The sequence below is a fragment of the Catharus ustulatus genome, chromosome 7, assembly GCF_009819885.2.
Source record: "Catharus ustulatus isolate bCatUst1 chromosome 7, bCatUst1.pri.v2, whole genome shotgun sequence".
NCBI classification, from domain to species: domain Eukaryota; kingdom Metazoa; phylum Chordata; class Aves; order Passeriformes; family Turdidae; genus Catharus; species Catharus ustulatus.
The window spans coordinates 19,825,920-19,845,598 of NC_046227.1; the positions used below are offsets into that span (position 1 = coordinate 19,825,920).

Below are 19,679 nucleotides of genomic sequence, written 5' to 3' on the forward strand. Positions count from 1 at the left end.
AGCCTGTTTCATGTTGCACTCTATGTGTACAAATCTGAATTATCTGAAAAATTATCCTATGCCTATTTTATGTGAATACTTAGATACCTATTGTCATGTAAACCATGCTCAATATATTAAAAAAGCTGTATAACATCACAAGAGCATTTTCAGTGGGGTTTTTTAAATGCTGGAAGTAACAGAACTTAACATATTATGGCTTTCTATATTATTTTCCCCTTTGAATGAGATACAAACTTCAAATATTTCCAACAGTTCTGTCCCATCTGGATGCTTTGGTGACTAATGACTCCTGCACTCAGGCTCTGGTCTATCCATCTCTGAGGGCATTAATAACATCTAGACCCTCTCCACATAGTTGCCTGGAACTTTTAAATTCTTAATAGCTGACAGATTTATGAAATCTATCCTAAATTAGTCTTTACATTTCAAAAACATCACTGTGAGGAGGGCAGGAAGGCAAAAACAGTAATGAATAATTTTTATTGCTATCCTTAAGAAATAAGCCTTAAAACCCTGACGCTAGCACTATATTTCCATATTTCTATCTTTACATCTTTACATGTGGTGATTGACTTGTGGACCATCTTCTTTGTTCTTGGTGTCTTTGAAAACCTTTCACAGTTTCATATTCTGGTGACAACTGGTATCTTTGCTATTGATTTGCTAGCAAGAAACTGTGCACCCAACACTTAGGAAATGCAAGCTTGAGAATTGCTTTCCCCTCCTTACTCTTCCTCTACCTTTCAGCTTCTTCTGGAAAACCTTTGGTGAAGAGATCCTTCCTGTCTGATTATATCAGCATAAACTTCTTAGGCAGGTTAGAAGGGAGCAATCTTTCACTTCAGTGGTGATTTGTGAAGTGATATATTTCCTGGGTGGATGGGGGCTGTGACCTAAATTTTAACATTTAAATTTTTTACTATTCATCTGTTTTACATGGGAAGCTCGTGTACTCAATTAAACAATGTGGGTTCTGATGTTGGAATAAAAGGTGGGGTTTTTTGTTCATTAATTATTTTTTCTGCTCACATAGCTGTTATCAATAGTTTTTGAGGTAAGTTCGTGCCAAAATTCTACTGGAGATTGGCAGTCTTGCATGATGTTCCTAAACATTGCTTACCATGTTTGGAAAGTCACCAGCATGAATATAATCTCTAATTTGGATGTGTGATGTGCTGAAGTTAATGGAAAGCTGTGTGTGTTTTGCAACACTCAGAAGTCTCAAAATAAGCCTTTAATGTAGCCCTTTAAAATAACTTTAAGTATCAATTCTAACTAAAACAGTATGCTAGTCTTTATTTGTAACTGTTTTTCTAGGACCATATGCAAAGAGATATTCTACTAAAAAAATGTAACAACAAATGTATCTGTGTGCTTAGTTACTGGGGGATTAGCAACAGCATTTTGCTTAATGTCAATTTAGCATTTATTCTTGCAATCTCTTTTCAGGTTATATGTGTTTATTTATGTATTTTTTCCTCAAAAGCAACCATCTTGTGTAGAATTTTTGTGAGCCCCTGGTTCAGAAGGTCTATGTTGAAATTCTACTCCATTTCACAAATGTATGGCTATATGCTGCCATCTGTCTGTTCTGCAGCTGGGAACTAATAGTGCACTATGAATGTTATGTACCAAATTGCAGCTATTTTCTGTGTTTCTGAGAAGATTTTAAGACTTCTGGTTTATTATTTTATCTCATTTTAAAGCAGTTTTTGGTCTGTTTTGGCTCTTCATGGGAAAGCAAATTGCAAGGCTGAAAGGTTTGACATCTCTAAACAGTAATTTCTTCTCTCCAAAACAATGTGATTCTTATAATTTTTACAGAATGCAAGAAGAACAGAATTAGTCTGTGATATCTGTCATTCTCACAACTATTATTGTGTTGATGTACCACCAAATTGAACATATTATGAAATGTTAATTCAAGTCAAAGCCAGTGATGCACTTGTTATTAACTCATTTATTGTGAAGTCTTGAGACTTGATTGGGACTGACTAGCAACCTACCAACTCTGAACATTAAAGAATGATTGTTGTGACAAAGATTTTAAAGGAAGAAAGAAATTGCATGTTGTAGTGTAAACGCACTGGAAACTAAATACCATGCAGATGCCCACTCGCTCTCCTCTGTGCCTGCCTGCCTTGTGGGGAGGGGAATTGGGAAAAAAAAAGCAAAACTCGTGGGTTAGACAAGAGCAGTTTAATAATGGGGAAAATTATAATAACATTAATTATAGTAATTAACAGGACAACAATAATAATAATTTATATTAATTGAAAATTATTAATAATAATTTTCATGAAAATGAGAGAGAGGAATAAAACACAAAAGAAACAGGACAAAGTTGCTGACCACCTGCTGATGGATGCCCAGCCCATCGCGAGCAGTGATCGGCCCCTCCCGGCTGACTCCCTCAGTTTCTGTGCTGAGTGCCCTCCCATGCTGTGCAATATCCCTTTGGCCTGGCCGGGTCAGCTTTCCTGGCCAGGCTCCCCCAGCTCCTTGTGCAGCTTCTCACTGACAGAGCATGGGAATCTGAAAAGTCCTTGACTGTGGGTAAGCACCACTTAGCAACAACCAAAACAACAGTACGTTGTGTTTTCAAAATTGTTTTCATATTAAATTGGAAGCACAGCATTGAACCAGCTACTATGGAAAAATTAAATCTATCCCAGCCAAAACCCAGACATGGCACAATATTCATTTATTATTTTCTTGTAATATAGTGAGATTGGCACTGCAAATTTTATAAATTTATTCAATTTTTTTTGCAGATGTTGACATTTCAATCTTTCTTAGGTGCCATTTTGTCCATGTGAAGTTATGGTACATGACCAAGTACACAGTGAATACAAAATACTTTGTATAGCTCACATCACATCTGTTAGACCATGCCAAAGGTAAGAAACAATTGATAATTTCAAATTTAAAAAATAGAGAATTTCACAAATTTTGAAGTTGGTCAGTTTCAACCTTGAAATTGTCAATATTGTCTTTAATATCTATTACTTATAATGGTACTGTATTTTAGTGAATTCATGTCTTCAAAAACTAAGAAATGGGGATATGTATTTTTCAGGCAAGAATACTAGTTTTTATGTCGATCCCTTGTCTGAGATTTTTATTTATACTCTGAACTATTGAATCTAAAAAAAAAAAGATGTTTGTTATTCAAATACTAAACATTTACAGATCTGCTTCAGATATTGATTTTCTTTATCTAAACCCTAGATAACCACTTCAGATTAAAAGCAAAGTTATTTGTTATTGCAATAAAGAATAGTAGTTACATTTTCTAAAATAGGAAGGCAACTTGGAAAACTGCATGTATTTCCGTGTAGTTAGCCATTTCATGACAGTAAAACAAATCAAGAGAATATGTCTTTTATAAAGTGCTCGTTTATTATTTAAACTAGAATTTTCCTAGATAAAAACAGCGTTGTGCACTTTACCCATTTGCAAAAACAATTGTAAAATTTAGTGATTAATGAATTAATACATTCATTGACATTGAATTGTAGGGGAATGAATTCTGTATCATGTTCCTGTGAGGAATATGAAGGTAATAAAATCTGCATTTGTTTGGAGGTTTTTTAGGGAGATGTGCGCTTAATAGCATTGCAAAACTTAATACACTCACTGTTTTTAATTAGCAAAATAAACAGATTTTTTAGTTTTGATTTTTAAAAAAATGAGAATTATCAATTAACATGAATGCTTTTCAGTGAAGACTGTTTTTGTTTCAAAATAGTTCCACTTCCTGCAAATAACACAACCAAGTTGTCAAAGAATCTTGATCATTACTGGTTTAGAAGAATGTCATTTATTAAATACAGGATTAAATATAGTAGGGTTGTTGTTGTTTAATACACTTTTTTTTCTTTCCAAGTTGATAATGTTCCTTATGTTTCCAATTATGAAAAATTCACAACAGAGACCTATAAACCCTGGGGAAATGTTATTCAGAACCGACTTAGATGGTGTAATTTTACTTACAGTAATTTCACGATTACAAGCCGCACCTGATTATAAGCCGCACGTCCAGGTGTTGGCAACATTTTGTTCTTTGTCCGTAAATAAGCTGCGCCGGATTGTAAGCCACACTTTCATAGGCAGCAAGGATCCCTGTGCAACTTTCACAAAGTTGCCAATTAGTAACAGAATCGTGGGATCGCGGGGTTTACTGGCTCGGCTTGGGGCCGTGCGGGCTCGGCCCGCTGCCGGGGCTCACTCGCCCCCGCCTGCACTGCCAGCGCCAGGTGGGCTGGCCCTGGCCTGGTGCTGCTGGCCCCTCTGCCACCGCGTTCGCTCCCCCCAGCCCAGGGCCTGGCGCTGCTGGCCTCGCCTTTGCCACATCTGCTCCCCCCAGCCTGGCTTTGCTGGCCCGGCCCCTGCCATGTTTGCCCCCCCTGGCCCGGCACTGCCTCGCCAGGGCCAGGTGGGCTCAGCTCAGCTTGGGGCTGCTGCCAGCTTGCACTTCCAGGTTCGCAAATTTCAGAACTTTTTTCATATATTGGCCACTCCGGAATACAAACCGCACTTCCGGGTTTGGACCAAAACTTTAGTCAAAATGGTGTGGCTTATAATTGTGAAATTACTGTAATTTTTTTACAAACCCTGTTTTTAGTGGTACTTACCCAGTAACTCTGTCTCACTGTATTTTTCATGAGAATCTTGTGAAAGGTGTTTCTTTCCTAGTTAAAGCTTAATTCAGAATGCAGTACCTCTAGCAATAATAGCTTAAGCAGTCGCTTCAGTGCCTTCAGTGTTTAAACAGCTGCACAGTCAATTTCACCCAGTGTAAAAGTATCCATCATCAGGTTTTGGTTAAACAGACAGTGGATATTACGCAGCCTAAATAGCTGGGAGGGTGAATCACATAATCAAAATGTGATTCTAAATAATAAGGCTCATTTGGAACTGCTTAATCCTATCTACTGAGGCCATTGTAACAAAAATTATGATTATATTGTATTTCTCAAAGCCACTGAGAGTTGTACTGTTTTCTGTGGAGATTGCATGCTTTTCCTTTGTTCAAGGTCTTATTTGGTAAATCCGTGGGTAAAATTGCATTCTTTCTGCTCAGTGGACTCTGCATGTAGCACTACTTAAAGTTACTGTAAAAACTCAAGAACATGTCCGGCACAGAAGCCTGAACGAGAACTTCTGGTGCTTGAAGGATTCCTAATCGTGATCTCAGTGAAGATTTTTGCATTCTTAGCCTTGTCTTTATCTGTTCTTCATTTCTACTTTGGCTTCTTCATAATAGCTGCCTAAGGACTCTTGCTCATGATGTGGTTATAGTTGTCAATGCAGTGTTCTGCAGTTTAGGGATCACAGCCGTACTAAGAGATAAATAGTGGATTTTTTGGTTTATTCCTAGGATCAGAAACTCTGCTCGTAGATTTTTGTCAGTGCTAGGAATTAAATTAGTAGAAGGAGTTAAAAAGATGAAATTAAATGAGAGGAAATGAAATGAAATGAGACTAAATTTCATACCCATGGGGAACTTCATAATTTCTGTGTTTTCTTTTTGATTCACAGTGAAAACCTTCCCAGCAGAATGAAATTTGAAAAGTCTGACCAGATCTATTTTGAAGTAATCTTTAACTAAAAGGCTCCCAATGGATTTTTTTCTCATCACATGGATTTTTTTTCTCATCACATCCTGTGTTTTTTTACCAAAAAAAAAGTGTATTATTCTTTAATTTTCCTTCCAGACTTTCTTCGAGTTTTCCCCCTCAAACTTAGAGTTTTCCTTCTGCCTAAGTACTGCAACTTGTTCTTTCTTCGATGATGCAATCAACTACTCATGCCGTATTGAAAGCATGATGAGTAAATGGTACTGTTTAATGTTCTTATGAATGTGTATATTTTTTTCTGTGAAAATAATGCAATTTCACTGATCAGAAATTTATCTTCTAGTATCAGGAAGTCTCTGATTTGTGTGTGACAGAAGTCCACAAAACAGATCAAAGTGCTGTTTTGTTCAGAATGCTTGAATGCATCTTTCTGCACAAGAAATGAAAGCAAAAAAATATGAAAAGGATCTGTTTTCAGCTAACTGTATTTCAGCAATCATAATGCTTTGATATTAATCTGGATGCTCAGGCTGTCCAGCAACTGAGAAATCCCCTTTGAAGATCTAACTGTCCTCATAGCACAAATCCTCCATTTATTTTTCTGTTTGGCTTTAGTGTCTGAAACAAAAGCTAGCCTAGAAAGAAAGTTCCTGCTCGAGAGTGACTGCTAAGAAATAGTGTCTCATTAAGTTTCTCCAAGACTTTCATCTTGCAATTACTAGCGGAAAACTGAAAGGAGCTCACAGCTCTCCGAAACATAAGCCCTTAAAAGTGTAATCCATTTATAAAGCAGACTTGGTTGCTCCTGTTTTCTTTAATGTGGGAACCCTCTTTGTCTCATGATGAGTCTGCTTTCCATCTATTCGTAGGCTTCTCTCTGAAAGTGTGAGGCCAGTTTAACAGTGAATGAGGGTTCTTGTCAGGCTTTCCAGTTGCTGAGCACTCCTAAAAGCAAGACAAGATGCTGTACAGATGAAAGTTTAGGTCTGTTATATGAAGGTTAGTACTCTGGCTTGATAATATTGGATGGGCTGGAATAATTAGTTCAACAGACAAACAAAAATATCTCTGTTGCATTTTAACCTTGTTGGAACCAGAATGGTTGTGCCATCAATATGAGTTATCTGGTGGTGTGGTAAGAATAAACAGTCATGTCAATAAGGAATATGGTATAACTGACAGGCACTTCAAAGAAAATAAAGTTCACATTTGGTAGATGCTCTTAGCAAAGCCTCACAGGCACCCTTTAACCAATCTCCTGCTGTATGGCTTCCTGTCTTACTGCCTGAACTGAGTGAAATGAAGTGAGAATTTTGAATGTTCAGCGTGGGGAGAGGAAAGGCATAAGCCAAGACACGGGCTATCTCTTCCCTGTCTTTATTCTCTCACCTTCCTCCAAATTCAAATTCTATAGCAATCCTTTCAGGTCACCTGTCAAATTCTATTTTTATCTTTCATGTTTATATAGATACGGTGTATAATCCACCTCTGGTGCTTGAAAATAAGATGCTACTCATCTCTGGGTAAGTAGGTCAAATTCAGCTTTTTATGATTACTGACAATCTCTTTATGGCCCTGTTGTTGTACTCCTATCAGCTATAATGCACACATGGAAGCACTCAAGGTAGCATTAAAGATAGATGGGATAATTGCTGCAACCTGCTGCTGCACTGAGATGTAGTGCCACTGTGTTTTCAGTGCAGGTCAGCTTCCAGTGGGTACACAAAGCATTGTCACCATTTATGTCTTTGATCTCAGCTTTGAATGAGTAAGTATTGAGACTGAACTATCTGTCTGCCGAAGTGCCCCCTTATCCTGGAGATAAGGAAAGCTTCTTTGCTGTAAATCAGTTTTCCATCTTCAGGAAAATCGGTGCAATGCCTTGCAAGACCAATAAGAGTTCTGTGGAAGTACACGAAGTAAATGTACTTCATAAAAGTACAGGAAATAAATGGAGTACATTATCAATTGCTGGTTTTTGGCCTCACGGGTAACCTGAGTATTTTGCACATTCTTCTTGTGGAAAAGGGAAAAATCCCACACCATTTAACAAATAATTTTGTTTTGTATTTATAGTAGTAATAGTTGTAAGTTTCTTAGACTACTAGTATTTTTGTCCTTTTAATGTAAATACTGTATTACACATGTGGTTGTCTACCAGGTATTAATAGTCGTATTTTTAACAAAGGTGTAACAAGGATAATGATGGAAGCAAAATACACAGAAGGAAACCAAATACAGTGTGTCATCTATTACACATTTTTGAGTCTCAGGTGTCAATTCCTGCTGGTCTTACTCATCATAGATATATTTTCCTATTTTAAATGCTTCTAAAATACTCAAAGTTTCCTAAAAATTATTTCTTTTTGGTGCTGAAAGAAGAGCCCCAGCTAGTTATTTTGTATTCCTATAGCAAGAAGGAAACTTATCAAGGAGTCTAGAACAGGTGATGGTCTTAGAAGTATATAAAAATACAGTAAATATTATTAGTAAATAAATACCATTTTTCTCTATCAAATATGGTTGTAAATAGTTCTAATTTTCACTTCTATTTCATTTGTGCCATATAAAAGAACTATGTGCATCTTGGTCTGGTGAGAGCAGAATGTGGAAAAGAAATCAGGCTAAATAAATATTGAGGCAGGGAAAAGTAATTAACAGTACTCTGCTAAAAAAGCATGAGAAAAGGTAAAACAAGAAACTGTTACCCAGCTAAACACATCAGGACATGAATTTCCTTTCATTTGACACATTTTCTGGCAGCAAATGACAGCTATTGTAATTAATAACCCTTATTAGGATATTAGCTTGGATGAAAATAATTTTCCATTAAAAATTGGTAATTATATTCCTAAAATTCATCAGGGACAATCTGTATCTTCTGGAAACAATGCAGAACAATTTCTGACACTAAAATTTATGATTAAAAATTAATTAACAGCTCAAGATGAAGTTGTCAAACTTCATTCTTATGTAAAAAATTTTTCAATACATTTACTCTTCTATTCACATATAAAGTTTTCTGTTAATTATGTCTGTGACTTAAGGTATGAAAATGACTGTCAATTTTTAAATTTTCTTCTTAAATTACTGATGTTTTTCTTTGAACTACTGCTATTCAACAGAAGTGAATCACAGAGTGATTGAGAGATTCCCCTTGGTATTTCATAGGAATGGCAGAAGTCTCTTCTCAAAAGTTAGCTATAGTACATAAATCGGGAGTAATCATGTAGTCCTCAGTGCAACTATGTCTGTAAATAAGATCAGATTCTAAATGTACAGGGAACTAGACAAGGCAATGGCTGCAGATCAGACTTCGTTCTAAGGAAAGAAACCCTGAATGCAGTATCTATGTAGAGCTCTCTAATGTCAGATTAGCAAAATCAGAAAAAATAGCGGAATTTCCTGAAATTCAATGAAAGCAAATGTAGGGTCCTGCACTGGGGAGGAAAAACCCCATGCACAGCACAGGCTGGGGGCTGAGCCGCTGGGAAGCTGATCTGTGCAGAAGGACAACAAGCTGTCCCTGAGCCAGCAGGGCCCTTGTGGCCAGGAGGTCAATGGTGTCCTGGGGTGCATTAGGAAGAGCACTGGGAGCAGTTCAGGAGAGGTGACCTGCCCCTCTTCTCTGCCCTGGTGAGGCACATCTCTAGTGCTGTGTCCAGTTCTGGGATTCTCAGGACCAGAGGGACATGGAAGTTCCGACAAAGGCCTACAAAGATGAACAGGGGTCTGGAGCACCTCACTCACAATCAAAGGCTGAGAGAGCTGGGCCTGTTCAGCCAGGACAGGACTGAGGGGGACCTCATCAATGTCTGTGAATGTCTGAAGGGAGGCTGTCCGGAGGATGGATCCAAGCCCTGCTTGGCACTTCCCATCAATAAGACAAGAGGCAATGGGCAGAAACTGATGCACAGGAAGTTGCACCTGAACATGAGGAAGAACTTTAGGGTGACTGTGCACTGGAACAGGTTACCCAGAGAGATTCTGGAGTCTCCTTCTCTAGAGCTATTCAAAAGGTGTGCTCTAGGGCACCTTACTTGAGCAGGCAGGTTGACCCCAGGACTCCATGACCTCCAGTGGTCCCTTCCAGCTTTACATTCTGTGATCCACAGTGGAATTGGCAATGTGTTTACTGGTTTGCTACAAAGGAATGGTACATCTTGTCTTACCGTCAGGTAAGAAGAAAATGTATACAAAATGCTGGTAAATGCTTTCCATAGAATCCTAGTCATAGAATTGTAGAATGGTTTGCATTGGAAGGAACCATTAAGATCATAGAGTTCCAGTCCCCCCTGCCATGGGCAGAGGCACCTCCCACTAGACCAGGTCAGAGCCCCATCCAACCTGGCCTTGAACACTGCCAGGGATGGGGCATTTGGTAACTTTTCCTCTCCTTAAGCTTTTAGACAGGCCTTAAATACATTGTGCTGTTAGGTGAGGGTGCCCTCTTATGGAGACTGTGAGCACACAGTCCTGGTGATTCCAAGATTTTTTAGTGAACTTTGTAGACTTGGTTCATTTTACAAAACAACGCAGTGGGTACAGTAACTACAGCAGGTAGACAAGTAAAAAAAATTACTGCTTTAGAAAACAGAGAATTTCTTTGAAGTAATCATTTTGTTTCTTCATAGTATGGTCCTTTGAAAATCTTTCTCTTTATGGTTTTGCTTTTGATTTCAATAATAAATTTCTCTTTCAAATTCAAGTATAAGTTGTGCAAGTTGAGTTAAAACTGATGGAGACAAAAAGTAGTCAATGTATATGGAAAAGACAGTAAATGTGAATGATAGGGTAAGACTTGATTTAAATAAATACATTTTTAAAGCACCTAATCTCTGCCCACATTAATTTTCAATATTAATTTATTAACACTTATTTGGATTTTAAGTCAGATACAGATATGCATTTCATATATGTAAAATATATCCAACTTCATCTACATTACTATGTGTGTTTTCATGTTGGAAAATGAGATAAATCCTTACATTGATGTGGCTGTGAAATGGAGATTTCTACAAATCCATTTTATGAGTAGAAATATTTTCTTGATTTCATAGTAAAAACTTATTTACAAAATATGTATTTCTTTGTTTACCTTCTACTCTAAAAGTGCTTATTAAATGACAATTAAAATGCTAATATTTTTCATCTCTCTGCACTTTTCTGTGTTTTATATTCCATCCTCTCAGATGTAACAGACGTCACAGACATACACAGCAACACAGAGGATTTTTCTTCTGGACATACCAGGATTATGTGACTGGAAAGATACATGCAAAATCCATGTCACATCCAGGTGAGATTTGATGCTCTGCTCCAGGACAAACTAATTAGTTATGATACTGAAATACTGCATTAATATTTTTATTAATATTCAAAATTAAGCAGATTTGTTAAGATATTAGTGTGCAAGTGAATTGCTTACCTAAGGTTAAAAAAAAATACATTTTTCTGCAAAATAGATTTTTCCATCCACTTTGCTTCATCTTGTTTTTACTGTGAAATGGCAAAAGAGTGTGTTTGAAAAGTAAAATCAATAATCAAATGCTGCAAGCATCAAACTATCCAGTGATATTTTGCACTAAATCCTTCATTTGATCTCTCTACAGTGTTGACTTAGTCACTCATAGTGAAACCAAACACCAAGCAATACAAAAGATGTTTTAAAAATACTCATTTTCTTTAAAACTTCTTATAGTCAACAAGAAGTCATGAAGTTCAATTCAGCCTCCTCTAAACAAGAAGCATTTGTGGATGCCATTTCCAGTAAAATAAGAAATAAACCAATATGGAAGTCTTGAGCAGGAAGCTGGAAATCACTGTTGGTGGGCAGGTGAAAGAGTGAAAGCAGTACATTAATTGCCTTAATTCAAACCATTGTCTTGAAATAGTGCTTTCTGTGCATCCTCTGAGGCCACTGACACTGCAGCCCAGTGAGACCTTTCAGATACTGCTTCTACATGGCTTTGGAATGGGTGTACTACAGGAAAATTTGTAATTGGAAATTTTGACTTCTGCTTATTTTTTCAATTTTATGTTTTTTTATAGTTAGATAATTTAATAGCCACATTTTAGTTCATTAGTAGATTTAAAAAGATCTTAATATGTCACTGATAATAAATCACTGTTTCTTTAGTTCAAGCCAGTGGTAGATATACTGTGGGAGAGCAGAGGAATCACACAGAGGAACACATTGCTTTCTGCAATTAATAAGCAGTTTGGTGAAACAGCACTTCAGAACACTGTGCCTTTGGTTTTATGGCTAACTATTGACATACTATGTATTTTGGAATATGTATTGTCTATGATAGTATTGACTCATTTCATTGAGAAACATCTTGCAAATTACTTACAGTAATTTCACGAATACAAGCCGCACCAATTTGACTAAGATTTTGCTCCTAAACCGGAAATGCGGCTAATACTCAGGAGCGGCTAATATGTGAATAATTTTCTGACATTTACAACCTCAGAAGTGCCAGCCAGAGTGCGGAGCCGAGCAGCTGCAAAGTCGGCATTTCGCGATTGTTACAAATTGTTACTCTGTTGCACCGCGGGTGGAGCCTGGCTGCCTGCAAGCAGCACGGGGGGCGGGGAGAGAGGAGGGAGAGCTTTTTCCTTCCCTCCTCTGCCGCAGCCTGGGGAGGAGCGGGGATGACCCGCGCCACCACTGCCGCGGCTCGGGGAGGTGGCGGGGGGCTCCGTCCCTGCCTGCCACCACAGGGCAGCGCCGGGCCGTGCTGACCGAGCCCAGTGGCAGCGGCAGCTGGCCCCCAGAGGCCCCGCCAAGCGGCAGCGCCGGGCTGGGCTACCTGGCCCCGTCGGCAGCCCCTAGCGGGCCGAGCCTGCACAGCCTTACCTGAGCCAGTAAACCCCGCCCTGCCGCCGTTCTGTTACTATTTGGCAACTTTGTTGCACGCAGGTCCTCGCTGCGAACGACAGAGCGGCTTATATTCAGGTGCGGCTTATTTATGGACAAAAAACGAAATATTTGCCAACACCCAGAGATGCGGCTTATACTCAGTGCGGCTTGTATTCGTGAATTTACTGTATCTTAAAATACAGATTATATGGTAAAGGAAAGTCAGGAGAAGATACACAATGTAATGTCAGAAAGAAACACCTAACTGGACAATGTCAGTAGTGAAGTCTGGTGTTACAGCTTTTATAGAAAAAAATGAAATTACTAATTAAAGGGAAGGGAAGATTGACATAAATACATGTTAAAAAATTCCATTGAAAATTTCTTCTGGACTGTTGAGGAAGTTGCTGATCTTGGCGCACTGCAGAGACAGTGAAGCAGTCCTGAGACAGCAATATTTCATTACTGACAGAAAAAAGGATTGCTGGAGAAGAAAATAGGATAATTTAAATTTCCCAGATATCCAATCCTTCTGAGGAGACCATGACATTAATATAAGTATTGTGACTTTAACATGGATGAATGCCAAGCCAAGACTTTCTAAAACCAATTATTGACTGTCTCCTTGCTGATCGTGTTCATGAATAAAAAGTTAGCAGATTATATGGTATAATGTTCTTCAGTGGGAGCTGTGGGCAGAGGGTAAGTCTGTTCTGTTCTTCAGGATGATCTGTTGTCAGTAGCAAAGGAACTAAAGGATTAAACATGCCAAAAATTGTCTTAGCTTTTGGAGAAAAGATGCTGGTAACAAACTTCAGTGATTTCCATCCTGTACACGCTTCCATATGGGTCATTTACATCAAGATAGGTATTAAACATTTTTCTTCCAATATGTTTATATTCAGCACATTTGTATCCATGCCTTACTTCTCTCATATATAGAATTAATGAGATTATAAATAGCATCATCACTGTTTTTTCAGGTTTCAATGCAGCTGTTAAGAAATGTACTGATTACAATGCCATGTCCATTTTGAACACTGAGTGGTGCTATCATATTAAATATTACAATTCACTCTTCTCCCTTGGAAACAGGTTGCACCATCCAATAAACCCCATCACTTTTCACTTATTAGATTGCAATTACAGTTAGAGTCCTAGTAATAAGAGTGGTATTGTTGTTATTATTATTATTATACCATTGTGCATGACTAAAACTTTGTCAAACCAGAGACCAAATAAGTGAAATAGCTGTAGTGTACTCATTGTCTGTGCAATTCTAGCATTGATTATTGCAGCCAAGTAATGAATTGCAGTAGTTGTTTTTATATAAACAGATTAAAAACAAGACTGCTCTGTAGGGATACTTTTGAATTACCTATTTCAGTTTAATATAACAAATTATGTATTTAGTAATAATTTAGTATTCTGTATTGTAAGAAAATCTGTTGGTTGTATAATGCATATTCATTTTAAAAGCACTGTCATTATTTGCTGACTACATAATACTCATTCTATAAAATGTCACAGGGCTGTCTGTCAATAAGACAGATGTTACTGTTCCAGTAATAGATATGGAAATACTACTGATTTCAAAATAGACAAGGCATTCAGAAAGTAACTGTACATCATCATTAAAATGTGGAAATGATTCAGAAAAGGAAAAAAATTGAAATAACTTACAACAATATTGAAAAAGGGAAAATTCCCTTTATTTGGGTTGAATTTTGAGAAATGAGGTAAAAATAAAATTTTCTTCTGCATATGATCTCTTTCAATTGCACATTCAATTTTAAACGCATTCAGAAATCTAAAGAATTTCATTTGTAGGCACCAAAATCAGGTGCCTCTTCGACTAAGTTACAGCTTCTTGGGACATATGTTATCAAATAGTGTTACAGTAGCAATACTGAAGGGAATGAGTGCCTTTTTTTGTTTTAATTTAGATGGATGTACTCAAGGAACTGGTTTCTTCCAGACAGTCAGGAATAATATGGATACTATTTCAAGCAGGTTCCATGTGGCTGGGTGCTGCTACTGAATCAGGTAATGGGGAAATGGCTTAAGTGTGCTATAGAAACTTGTGACTTGCTGCCTCTGCTAAAATAATAGAAGTGAAAGGGAAATTGCCTTCTTAGCATCTCCTCCTCCCTGTCATGGTATGCTAGTGCTGGATCAAGATAAGTGAGATTTTGGGCAAGAAAACAAGCACAGAAATCAGATCACATAAGAACATCTTCAAATATGCTTGTGAGTTTTGATAATTTATTGTTCTTACAGAGATGAAGATTTATTTCTAAATATTGGAAAAACAATTGGTATTACAGAATTGGCATTCTGTTTTGGCAGATATGGTATATATGGAGTTTTCATGCTCTGTTGTCAAAACTGTCTTGTGTTGCCCTTCCCCGCTCTGTAGCAGCAGGGGATTCAAGGTATTTCCAGTGACTTTTATGGTCTTACACTATGAGCACAGACAAAACCTACAGCTGTGACCTACTTATAAAGCCCTCAAGATGCACCAAAGCTTTATGAACGTTGGACTAAGGGAATTGATGCAGACAGTGTGCCCAGGCCACAGCAGGAGGCCTTCAGGATTTGGAAGCACCGATTGTGAAAAGCGCTGGGAAGCAGTGGTAGGCTGACATTTTACTTTGAGGACTAAGCATTTTAACTTAAGCTTAGCTGTGGCTTTAGTTGCAGATAGTGATCTCTAAGGGCTGTAGATACACATTGTAAAAACTATGCTCTATGGCTCTTATGCTTAGTGTTCTTCCAGTGCTGATTTCCCCCTAAAAACTGCACAGAATTATTGTCTGTTGTCCACATCCAAAAGCAAGGGGGGAATATATTTATTCTCTAAAGAACATAGCTCCACTGAGACACTTCATTGAGTAATGTATCACGTAAAACACCTCTTTTCTCATGAGCTGTGAACTAACTTGTTTTTTACTGCAGGTTTCCAAGAGAGATACAGAAGGTATTAGAGTTAGTCATCAATAGGAGAAACCAAAACTCACATAAATGCTTGTAAAAGCTCATAAGACAAATATATTATGTTACTACCTTGAATTGCAGCCAAGGACACCATGACTTCCTCTCGGAAACCCATTTAGCATTGGACGTGAATGAATAGCAGAGGGGAAGTGTGGCTTTGCGCTGACTGGAACCGACCCACGAGCGCCACGGGAAGGGGCGCCGGGACAGGGAGGGGACGGGAGGGCTGCGAGCAGGAACGGGCCATCTCTCCATCGTCCTGGCCCTACCCGGCCCTGCTGCCCGCTGCCTCCTCTGCGGCGGCGCGGCACCCCCAGCCCCGGCGCAGCCCCCGGCGGCCGTAGGACCCTGCTCTGGTTCCCCGTGGGACTGTGAGTCACGGGCGGGCGGCCGCGGGATGGCTGCCCGGCGGTAACACGCTGTCCAAGCCTCCCGTTTGTGTCTGGCCGGCGGCAGCATCCCGGCGGCAGCAGCATCCCGGCGTCCGGAGTTTACCGGCGGCGCGCTCCCTGTGCGCTCCCTGCGCGCTCCCGGCGCTCGCGGGCTCCGCGAGGGGGCGCTGCGGGCGCTCCGGGCGGGGCCGCTCCGGGCGGGGCCGGGCGGGGCTCGGGGGAGCGGAACGGGGCGCGGAGCGGAGCCCGCACGGCACCGACCTGTGGCATGGCAGAGGTGAGTGGGGTCTGTCCGCCGGCCGGGTGGCGGGGTCTTGTCCGGACTTGGGTCTAAGCTGCCTGGGCTCTCCCTGGAGCTCGGCTGGAGCACTTGAGTAAAAGTAGGTAGGGTATTTGGTTGAGTCTCTTGTCTTCGTTTTTCTCTTTCTCATCCCCGAGGTATCGGAACTTTCTCTTTTTTTTTTTTTTTTTTCTCCTTTTCTTTTACTTATATTTATTTATGTATTTATTTACCTGGTATTAATATTTGGGGAGCTGTTTTACCAACAAGTGTCAGGTTCTTCTCCTGTTCTTAAGTTCTTTCCTGTGCACCCACCAAGGAAAGAAAATGCATCTCGCAAGAAGCTACATATGCGGTCCCACTTGATATCTCTGCGGTAACAAAGAAAACATATTCTCCTAATGAGCTGTGAAATGTAGTTTGCTGCTGTGTAGGTGGAGCAGGGTGAGCTCTAGATGGAGGATTTTCCTCTGTCATCATGTCCCCTTGGTTGCTAAGCAGTGGTGACCACATCTGTGGAAAGATGGAAGAAGCGCAGAGGAGAGAGCAACAGGAAGAGCCAGGAGGAAAAGCAGAATCTCCTCTTGGGCAACCTTGTCTGCTGAATATTCTTACAGAGTACTAACACCAATGCGTGAATCCTTCTTATGCACCTGTTTCCTTAACTCTAAACTTCTGGCATTCCAGTTTATATTTCAGGTGCAGCAAAGTTATTTTGTTCAACCAAATTGGTTTGTCATGATTTATACAGAGAGAAGTCGTTTATAGAAGTGCATTTTTTGCTTCCCATAAGTGGCACTGCTTCAGCTTCAAAAAAAAAAAAAAAAGGCTTGATAGGAAAACAAATGATGGGAAAAATCCTTACACGAAAGTGTGAGGTGATTTATGAAAAGGAGCTTTTAGTCACAAGAATTAATTTCAGTACTGTTTCCCCCTCCTTTTGCAAAATCAGATTTTGCTGTTTAACTTAAGGATTCTAATGTATTTAATATTTCTTTGCTTGCCAAAATACCTCATAGTTTCTGGATTATAATAAAAAAATTCTAGTCTGAGTGGGATGCAAAAAGCAAGATTAAATTGTGGAAGGGTAGATTTGATGTTATTTTTCTTAGTTGAACTTGTTGAACTTGAGCAAATATGTGCGTATGAGTTACTAACAACGAAAAAACCCCATACATACAACAACAGCAAAAAAAACCCCCCAAAACAAAATAAAAAAACAACAGTCAAGGAAAACTCCAAAACCCCCAAACTAAAACCAAGCCACCCATCAAACCCCCCCAGAATTGGTGTTGCTGTGTGATATGTTTGTGATTTGATGCATAGCATGGCACTGTTAAGGTGTGAATTTTCATATGGAATGAAAGGCAGTTCTGACACTGCCGTTTCCATGTCAGTTATATGTGTGTCTAAACATTTTTCAGCTTTTAAGTGGACTGAAAATTTACTTTTATTAAAATCTGAGCAGTTTCTGCGTCGTTGTCAGTATTTGCCAAACACAGCTGTTGTAGGCAAAGAGGAGGAATCCATCCTGTGTGCTGGCTCTGATCTCAGTGTGAGAAACACGGCGGCTTTTGGCCGGTCCTGATGGAAAAGGGTGTGTCAGGGTGGGAAGGCAGAGCTCTGTGTGTGCATCACACACAGACTCGGGTTGGGCAGAGGTGTGTACAAGATGCTGCAAGATGTGCCAAGGGCCATGTTGGCCATTAGCCAGTCCAAGGGCTTTGGTGTCACCCACCACTTCACCCCCCAACTCCATCCCTGATATTTCTCTGCTTTGGGGATTCAAGAGGATAGTATCATGTAGACTCTTTTTTTTCCCCCTTCCTTTCCTATATTTTTTTAAAATGTGGTTTTTAACTGGCTATCTAAAGGTGCATTTAGGTAAAGTTTATACAAATGCAGACTTGATGAAAATACAAGTCCTGTGTAAATCTTAGGCATTGATAATTTTATATTATTCCTATCAGACATGAAAGCAAACATTGCTCTTTCCATATTTAAAACATTATTTTGTGTTTGCGGATGAAATTTAACAAAGAGAAATGGAAGTGGGTAAAACAGGTTGTTGATTTTAAAACTGTACACATTAAAAGAAATGCTAAGTGCAGATAAATAGTATAAGACATGAACAGTTTTATGAGCTTTTAAACAGATTTTGTTAAAATAAGGTTTTATTACCAGCAGTACAGTATTGATATTGACAGCTTTTACCTTCAATATTTTATCATAAAACTTGTTTCTCTTATTTGAGGCAAGGATTAAGCTTTGAGCTGGTGTTGAAAAACACTTTTTTTCCTTCATATAAGTAAATATAATTTATTGTTAATACATGCTCACTTACATGCTCACTACTAATAAGTGGTGATAGCATGTGGAAGACATTTAATCTTATTCTAATCCAAATAAAAATACTGTACCTGGATCTAATCCTTCAAGATTATGTGTCCTCATTTAATTATTTTATAGGGACCCTAATTTGGGTGCCTTCTGCAGTATGTCCTTTGGGACTGCACAAGAGTATGTAATCCAGAGCGCATGGAGACAGAACTGGAATAATTTAATCTTCAAAAATGTTTTCCTTTCCTGTTGAAGTAAATTGTAAACTCAGCCCAGGACAAGGATGTATTTATCAATAATAATCACAGATGTCATGCTCCTTAGAGAGGGTTGAGTCATCCTCAATGATGATTGATTGCACTGCTTGAAGCACTTGTGCTCAAAGCACACTGTCTGCTACCAGGGAAGATTTTCCACTAATTTTATTGTTCCTTTTGTAAAGGTTTCTGTCACTGTTGACTAGTTGATTTCAAGACAGAAGACTAACTCTTTCTCAGATTTTTAAGTACAGGTTGCATTTTCCCCTGTGATGTAATAAGTTTAGTATAAATAGTTTCCTTAAATTTGTGGAAGAAATCCATTCTAGAAGTTTAGTATCAAAGCAGAAGTTTAAAAGAAAAATTGTATCATCTTGCATGCAGTTGTTGTGTACTAGACAAAGCACCTCCGCCCCAACAGAAACTGGAATATATTTTCATATGTGAAAAGATAGATTTTGTACAGTGACTTCCATAGAAATTCTGTCGTGTTTTCTGTGAGGACTGGGCTGTCTCTGAAAATCTCACTATGAAATTTTGTTGCCTGCAGTTCAACAAATAAGGAGAAACACCAAAAATGCTCCAGCAAGCCTCTTTTGTGACATATTTGTGACATATGTTGAATGGGAGTCCCTTCTGTATCTAAAGTTTTAATTGATTCTTGGGTTATTACTGTGTTGATGAAACCAGTGATGTATAGATCTAGGCTAAGGGGTTTTTTTTAGCTTGAAACTATATCTTTCTCAGATGATGCATTTGCAGAATCATTATCCAGTGTTATCCTGTACGTTTGGACTTAAAATTCTTATTTGAAGTTGCCATTTCTTAGTAGGGCCTGAGTGCCCAAGAGACCTAAAGTGTCTCTCTGTGCCCTTGCAGTGTTACCTAGAGCTGCAGAGGGGCTGCAGCAGTGTTCTCTACCAGCTGTCCCCTGTGTGCATGCAGGGGTGGGCAGTGCTGAGG

General features: G+C 39.0%; 1 protein-coding gene across 2 annotated transcripts in view; it reads left to right on the plus strand.

Annotated features, from left to right (window-relative positions):
* Nucleotides 1-16,048: 16,048 nt before the first annotated feature.
* The window catches only part of LOC116998530 (sodium channel protein type 2 subunit alpha-like), a 65,073-nt gene continuing 61,442 nt past the window's right edge, over nucleotides 16,049-19,679 (plus strand). For both annotated transcript variants that reach the window (XM_033064285.2, XM_033064287.2), the window contains exon 1: nucleotides 16,049-16,116. The gene's annotated coding sequence lies outside the window, so the exon portion shown is untranslated. The remainder of the gene's footprint in view (nucleotides 16,117-19,679) is intronic.